Source organism: Octopus bimaculoides, chromosome 18 (genome assembly GCF_001194135.2).
Source record: "Octopus bimaculoides isolate UCB-OBI-ISO-001 chromosome 18, ASM119413v2, whole genome shotgun sequence".
In the NCBI taxonomy this organism is placed as follows: Eukaryota; Metazoa; Mollusca; class Cephalopoda; order Octopoda; family Octopodidae; genus Octopus; species Octopus bimaculoides.
This window is the reverse complement of record NC_068998.1, coordinates 25399620-25409099: the sequence shown is the minus strand read 5'-3', so window position 1 is coordinate 25409099 and position 9480 is coordinate 25399620.

The following is a 9480-nucleotide window of genomic DNA, read 5'->3' as shown; positions in this document are numbered from 1 at the left end:
TATATATATATATATATATATATATATATGTATATATATGTAACTCGATATCATCTTTAACATTTTCAGTTCTCCTTTGTATATAACTTCCAATGATGTGGAAAGCTGATAGCCATATGGGGCATGGACACCAGAATAAAGATGATGACGTAAAACGTAGCCTTTTCCTGATTGATTTGGACAAAATTTAGTCTTCTATTATCGTGGAAGAGCAGCAATTGATCAGTTATGGGAGCATTTTCTGCAAATTATTGTGCAAAGCTTACACTTGACAATACTTCTCCGCATTAACTGTTTCTCTTTAGTTCATTACGTCATATCCCACGAAATACAGAGCAAAACGTTTTCGGGTGAAGTTTGGGGATGGATTGTCGGCTTTCATCGAGTGATCACCATTGTCGTTTTCATAGAATGTAATTATAGAGAGCCCGTTTTTTATCACGTCTGATATTTCTACCCAGGAACGGCTTTATTGCAAGTCTGCTATTCAATGACGATCAAAGGGCAATACTTTTATTAGGCCCAAAAGCAATGAGATGATGAGTGCCTCACCGATAAAGTTTAGACACTTTTAGACGTACTTTCTAGTTCATGAGAGTGTTTTATGATAAAGGCGTAACATTAATTCAATTGTGTTCCTAATTCTCGTCACGTTGGCATTTGGTTTTCCTCATCTGTGTTTTCCAGAAACTCAGTATTGTCAGCACCTGCTCGTCCACATTCATGAGAGTCTGCGAAAATAAATTTCATGAGCGAAACTGGCCAGACCACCTCTGGCATGACCGGGCAGGGAAAGCTTCTATTGCATAGGCAGAGCGAATATTTCTTGCCACTTACATTGCTGAAGAGAGGCGTTTAAATAGATACACCATGCAGTGTCTGATATTGGTCAGATCTAAATTTATTTTAAAATGGTAGATTCGATAATAATTTAAGCCCTTTCTATAAAGTAATCGGCAGCAATAAAAATGAGAATGCGAAAAGTGTTGCGTAATTTACGAAAAGGCCAATTTAATCATGTAAAAATGCAACATGTCTTTGTTTCCAGCCGATATATGTATTTATATGTACCTATCCATTTACGGATCAGACACACACACACACACACACACACACACACACACACATATACACACACACACACACACACACACACACACACACACACACACACACACACACACACACACACAGAAAATATGTAGGGAAATATGTAGGGAAATATGTATGGAAATATGTAGATATATGGTAGAGAGATGGATAGATACATATATAGATTGTTATATACAGTTATACACTTCAGTTTATTGATAGGAACCAAATCAACCGTTCTTGACTTACTAAGATTTATCATTCTCAAACTTTAACAACAAATAATAAATTTTCTAACGTTTGCAATGCTTTGTATAGTTGAAATATATTATTTAGGCATAAACTAAGCACCATGGATTAAAATATAAATTTGCATATAAATAACTAACACTCTCATGTACGCCGAATGACGTCATTCTTAGCCTATTAGTATGCTTTCACTTATACTGCATTTATATGTATATAACGACTTCACATACGTCTCATATTCTCGAATTAACGATAATATGAATACACGCAAATTGAAAGTAAGGTACAAGGGTATGCCCAGTGAAACATAGGCGTGTAAAAAGAATGTGTTTGATTTATGTAGTAATTAAAACGTATGCAAATTAAAATATATTTTCGTATAAGACAAGAGAAATATTTTAAGTCCGAAAAGACAAGACAAGAGAAATATTTTATGTCCGAAAAGATTAACATACCGGTATTCAAAAGTATATTAAAAAGTCAAATACCATGTACTGGAAAACAGCGATATGAAAGAAAATATGCACGAAATGGTTTTCAAAGAATATCAGGAACTAAATTTATTGTGATGTCTAAAACGAGAGTTTTGGAAAAAGTGAAAAAAAAAAAAAAAATGAAAGACACACATATAACCTAATGCTTGCTGTGTTGAATCAAGTAATCTGAACAATATACATCAAGGAATATATAATCAATATATCACAGAACGATATTGCTTTTTATAATCGACATCTAGCCTGCTCTCAGTATTGCTTGCTGTATTACTGATTGTTAACCTTTTACTATGTTGCCCGATTTACACATGTACTAAAGTAAAAAATATATGAACATGTGTTGCGTGCTCAATTTCTGCTTCTCTGTGAAATACTTTATTAGTACTGAACGTAGGATAGACGGAGCTTTTGGCTGCGCACTTTTGTTGGTATGATACACAAAGCTAGACGTTTAAAAGAGCTACTCTTAACTGATCTTGAGACTAACAAAAATATAAACACACCCTGATGTTGCTTTATATTCTTGAATGAATTCTAATATTAGAATTTAATATTGAAATTCCGCTCACCCCTTTCGGGGTTGATAAAATAAGTACCATTTGAACACTAGGGTTCATGTAATTGACTTAGCACCTTCTCCGAAATTACTGTGCAAAAATTTGAAAACAACATTAATATGAATGCAACTTCACTTCCATTCTGGACTATGTTTCTTCCATATTTAGGAAATGAAAGCGGAAGGTAATTCTGGCGAAAGAGGAACGATTGTTAAAAACTGCATCTACTTAGGTATTTCTCCGATGTATTCACTTGTAGTTTTTGCTGTTGTTATTTTGCTGGTGATGTTGTGGATAAAAAACAATTTAACATTTGTGTGTCTGAAAAATGTACGTCACTGCAAAGTAAGTTTGTCTGTGTCATTCTCAGTTGTGATCATTGAAAAAATATATTTACTAGTTCTGTTTTATTTGGTTTTGTGTTTTATTAGTAGTTGCTACTCAATTCCTTTCACAGCATTACATCGGAGTGTGAATTAAAAGGACGACTGAAAGTGTTTAAATAATGTTCAGAACAACTTGTTTTCTCGAGAAAAAAAGTTCATAGAATTGGCTGACATTATAGAATACCGATTTAATATAGTTTAGAATATAATCCAAGCACTTCTTGGAGATAAGGTCTAGTGACATTGAAATCGAACAAAATGCAGAAATAATATTTGGATATAATTTCTATTTTAGAATGCTGCGATAATTAATTGAATAAAATTCCTAGTTTTGAAAACTAGGTATTAGGCATTTAAACATGTCTGAATTAAAAAAAAATCTATTTGTAAAATCGATGTCTGAATCTAGAAAACAGTGAAAATATTAACAAGGCATAGACGCAGGAGAAAAATATCTTGATGACTATGACATAATCATCTTCACCACCACCACCACCACCACCACCACCACCGACAACAACAACAACAACAATAACAACAACAATAATAACAACAACAACAAAAACAACAACAACGCCACCACCAACACTGTCATCACTAGCAGCAGTAGCTATCTCATATGGGTGACAATAAAAAAAAACGAAATATTGGGAATAACTTTCATAATGAAACTGAAGCCCTTGATGGTAACAGTGTTACACCAGGCAGGCTCACGGATACTGTTCCTACTCCAGCATGGCGTTATACAACAGGGGACCAGCACTCACGGAATAGAAAAATCAATGCTGCGGTCATGGAGTGTTACTACCTGACCAATCCCGTAGACGAAAATAGCGTTCATATTAGAGTATACCGACAACGTAAGTATGGTCACTGAGGAAAATGACGATTGCTTCAACTCACAGTACAGAGATTATGTGATCTAACTAGAGCAATAAGAAAAAAATTGTTGTTTCACAGAAGTTGAGCTCGAAGCTATCAAAAGACGGGTGTTAGAAAGCAGCAGCAGAAATGATGCAAAATGCATTTCCTACTGATAAAAGTAAACTCATAGCAGAAAACAGGGGTAAAATATCTAATAAACCATAGGAAAGAAACAGTGATAGCTGAGAGACATAAAAATGGTTTGGAAGAAAACAATAAAACTAAGGGTGACATGACAGCTGGCCAAAAGGCAATCTTCGACAGAATAAAGGCGAGGCTACAGGAGAACGATAGCGACTGTAGTTGCAACCTTAAAAATGTTGATCAGTGGAAATTGAACCAAGAAACGAAAAATGTGAATGAAATTCTGAAATATATCACAACAAAAAACATCCCAGAAACTAATAATTTGATCAAGGCAGCAAGTAGTTTTGTAGCAGAAAATGTGGGCGTTGATGTCAAGAAAAAGAAATGTAATGAGAGTGACAAAAGAAAAGATCCAGGTTGGAAAAGAAGAATGCAGGCGTGGTTAGATATGCTCTCGAAGGACATTTCTGTGTTAGACCGAAACGAAAAGGACGAGATTAAAAACGAGCGAAAATACAGGGCACTGAACAGGAAGTATGATATCTAAAACAAAAAGGGCATAAAATTAGTAATTGACAAAGCGTAACCGCGCCTCATTGCAAAGAAGGCAAAGTTGGTGAGATACGATCAAAAAATGAAGGATTACCACCAGAATACTTTGTTCAGAGTAGGTCAGAAAAGATATTCCAAAGAATTAAATGGAGAGTGTACAAATGAAACGTTGATACCAGATAAAAGGTGAAAGGTTTTGGTGTGACATCTGGAGCAAAGACAAAGAGCACAAAAAGGATGCTGGCAACAACAACCATAATAATAATAATAACAATGATAATAATAATACTAACAGGCTCTCATGGCTTCCGATCTTAACTGATTGGAAGTGTTATCATGCTCACTGTTTTGTCGTGGTATAAAAGAACATCTACAACAAATTATCAGCTCAAAACCACAGATTTACTTGTCACATGTTTGACCTTATCAAGTTGAGTATGTCCCCAAGTGGCTGACGTTATGCGCGTCTCTGATCACGAGCAGGAGTAGTGGTGGGGAGCATCATAGTCATGTGTTGAAAGGAGTTATTTGGGGTTTGGATAATTCGCCTTTCGAAACATGTGTCTTGTTCAACATCCTTAAGCCACCCTTATTCAGAGAGCTTTTGAGCGGGATAGGCTACTCAACCTTAAGAAAATTCTGACAGGGCCCCACTTGCAAGTTCATGCGCTGTTTATCTTGCTATGAGATCACTATGGCGCTCAAATATGGTTGTGATGCATGTACCTGATGTACCGTTACCTGACGGGTAGTCATGATGGGCATATTTGGCTTGGTATATCTTACTTCAGTGTCACTTTGATGGCATGCATTCCTATCTCACTCAATAATAATAATGATAAAAAACAAAAAAAATATCAAACTCAGTAATAAAACAAACACAATTGAATACCAAATAAAACAAATCCAAGAATTGGATGTACTGGAAACAAGCACAGAAAAAGATAAGCGTTCGGAAACCTGTGCTAAAAATGCCGCCTTAGATATTCTTACTGATAAATGGCAAGAAAAACCTCTTAATGGCAAATACTTAAAGAGAGCTAATAATGCCGATATTGACAAAGCCCTTACCATCAAGGGTTTATCACAGCAACACAAGACCAATGCCTACCTACAAGGAGCTACCAGGTCAATATCTTAAAGACCGGTAATTGCCCAACGTGTCATGTATGGAAACAACAAAATAAAACCATTGATCATGGTGTCTCCTTATACAGTCTTCTTGCGCCTACAGGGTATCTCAACTGGCATGGTAGAGCAGCAGAGTATACTCACTGGGTAATTTGCGAAGACTTGGACTTGCTCCATGACAAAAACTGGGAGGAACACACACCATCGCGAGAGCTTGAAAAGGACCACATCTCACTCCTGTGGAACTTCACCGTTCAAACTGACAGAAAGATAGATGCAAATAGGCCAGATATTGTATTGAAGTACTTCCGACAAAAATGATGCCACCTCGTTGATATGACTGTCCCAATAGACATAAATATATCTGTCAAGACCCACCAAAAACTGAACAAGTAAAAGGATTGTGAAACAAAAATTGGCAAAATGAGGAATGTCAAGACTAAAACAGTACCGCTTGTCATAGGTGCCCTAGCAAAAGAACTTCTAGATTATTCTTTCGATAATTATCATGTGAAACATTGGCTATGAGACACCCACAAACTTTCCCGCTCCAGTAAATTAAGGAAGGCATGTACTTAAATTGAATTGCAACTGTCATCGTTGTTAATTACTCTTATCACATGTTTTTTATTGATGACAAAACAATTCTATATATTGTTGTTTTATTTTCTTATATGCATTCCTTTATTTTCCCATTTCATTTTCGTTGTATTTTACTTCGATTTTATCGTGCGTTGTCTTGGTTTCGTTATTTTCTGTTTTGTTTTGGTTTATTCTCTTCACTTAACATGTCTGTAGCTTATTATACCGCCTTATTTATGAATCGTGTCAGTATACTAAGTTCGTATTATAGAAATGACAAACGTTATACTTGTGTATAAGCATATGGAATACGAACGATAATAGAAAACAAAGTTTAGCTTGGACATCGAAGAATGAGTCACGAGTCTACTTTGAATATCTGAATCTGTTGAACCACTAAACCAACGCAAATTTAACTTTCCAAACATCCGAATTTGAAGACTGAAACTAACAATCAAATAATCTACATACAACTGGACTGTCAAAAGCGAACACAGCTCGCAGCGTATGAACACACACACACACACACACACACACACATACACACACACACACACACACACACACACACACACACACACACACACACACACACACACACACACACATACTAAAAAGAACTAGCAAGAGAAAGTGGGAGATGAGAAAGTAAGGCGAAGATTGAAACAGTGCATTATATCAAGATAACTCGCATTAAATTTCCTTGCATATACTGCTGACAGTGCGTTAAAAAAGATGCTACTGTTGTTGCTGACAACGATAATGATCGGAAAAGTGCTACCCTGATTGTAGTATCATTTCCAGCAAACAAGTGCGGGTAGGAGATATATATTACGAGAAGATACACAAAAGTAACAGGAAACGCTCTCTGTGTAACAAGCCTGCACTTGTGTACTATTATACCATGAAGTTACAGAATTTTCTGTCATCCAACATCTATACTATAATAGAAAAAAGCTGCTTATTAATTAGGTATGTAACAGTTACTAAAAGTACTAAAAGAAAGCAATTATTAAAGGGTTGACCGTCTGAAAATATTGTTATAAATTCATATTCTTAGAAATTTCCTATAATTTCGATTTCTCAAGTTTATTGAATTTTTTATATCCAATTTTTTGCAAATTTAAATATTCACTGCGTCCAAGACATCACAAATTTAAATATTCATTGCATTCACTGCGGAGTATTCCATTTTCATTTGCAAAGTCTCTCACTTTCTCCTTCAGAACACAGAAGCAGTGAGTGAGAAAGAGCTAGATTTAAGACAAACACGTGCATTAATGAGTAAAGCGTTAGGAAAAATCCAGAATTGGAAGGGGCCAGGGTCAGATGTAGTTCAAGGGTACTAGCTCAAAACATTTAGTAGATTACATGGGAGGCTGAGCGAACAAATTCAGGATTATCTTAATGAAGGAATAATACCAGATTGGATGTCTACAGGGAATACAATACTCCTTATAAAAGATAGAAGCATGGGTAATACAACTAGCTATTATATCCCAATCACTTGCTTACCATTAGTGTGGAATCTGCTAACAGGAAAGTGTTCAGAAAACATTTACAAGCACTTTGGCAAACAAAATGTATTGCCAGAAGAACGGAAAGGTTGCAGGAAGAAGGCGAGAGAAATGTATGATCTATTATACATAGAGAAAGCAGCTCTACATGAAGTAAGAGCTAGAAAGAAAAAAAATTAACAATAACATGGAGAGAGTATAAGAAAGCCTAAGACATGATCCCACACTCATGGATAATTGAAAGTTTGAGTATATTCAATATATCAGGCGCCATAAGAGAATTTGTTAAATTTTGTATGAAGAAAGAGAAAGTAGATCTCTACTCAGGTTACACAGTCTTAAGGAAAGTTCATATCAAGAGAGGAATTTTACAAGGCGACTCATTATCCCGTTTAATATTTGTCATAGGTTTAATCCACCTTAGTTTAGTATTAACGAAGGCAAAGATAGGGTATTAGTTCAGAAATAGTGAGAGAAAAATTAACTATTTGCTATACATGGATGATCTGAAGCATTTTAGTGAGAGTGAAAAAGAGATTCACCAATACAGACTGTAAGACACTTCAGCAAAGATATAGGCATCGAATTTTGCATTGATAAGTGAGAAATATTATTTATGAGAAGGGGATAGGTAGTCAACAGCGAAAGCATCCAATTGTCTGATAGGCAGACATTAAAATCATAGAAAGGAAGAGAGAGTTATTAGTATCTAGGAGTATTAGAATATGACAGATCATTAACTATTGAAATGAAAAACTGAGGAGTACATTAGAAAATTGAGGAGTACATTAAAAAAGTGAAGAATCTACTGAAGCCAAGGCTAAAAGGTGCGAATCTAGTGATGGCTGTAAACACTTGGACAGTATCATTACTCAGATACTAAGCAGATTTTGCAGAGTGGACCAAATCTGAATTAGCAAAGCTAGACAGAAGAACTAGCAAGGAATTCAATATGAATGGAGGACTTCACACAAGGGCAGAAACAACAAGATTATACTTTCCTACAAAAGAAGATGGAAGAGGGTTAATGTCGTAGTGGAGCTAACTAGTGTAGATACAGACTCCTATGTAGGTAATAGTGTGGAAAGTTTATTAAAAGCTGCTAGAGTCACAGCAAGACATAGGGAATCTAAAAACCCAAGCGATGTTAAAACTAGAAAAAGGAACATGTCATCTGACTGGCAGGAGAAGGCGTTTCATGGAAGATTCACAAACATAGTTGCAGCAAATAGTAGTAGTGAGACATGGTCATGGTTGCAAAAAGGAAGCTTGGAAAGGAAGATAGAAGTCTAATAGTTGCAGCATGGCATTAATGCATTAAGGACTAATTGGATAAAAGCCAAGATAAACAAAAACCAAGCAGATTTACAATGTAGTCTATGGAAATGAAAAAAGGAAAGTGTTACTCATATTGGAAGTGATTGTAGCAGGCTGGCACAAAAACAATACAAGAAAGGTCATGACAACCTACGGAGAGTAATCCACTGGGAGTTATGTAGAAAGCTAGGATTCGAACATACTGATAAATGGCATGAACATGAACCTTGTAAATTACTAGAAATTGAGAAATAGAAGATGCTGTGGGTCTTTGGTATTGAGACAGACAGAGTAATAGAAGCTAGAACACATGATTTAGTAGTATTAGATAAAGAGGATGGTAAGTGCCAGATAATTGACTTTGCAGATAATTGACTTTACAGAGATTATTGAAAGTCAAGGTAAAATGTATGCTAGTAGTTATAGGTGCATTGGGAACTATCCCTAAAAGTTTGGACAGATGGACAGAGGGAATAGGCATAAAACCCAGTTTAGTATAGCTCCAAAAACAGTGTTACTAGGGACAACTAAGATACTTAGGAAGCTTCGCGGTAATAAATTTATACACACGCACACTCACATACACACACAC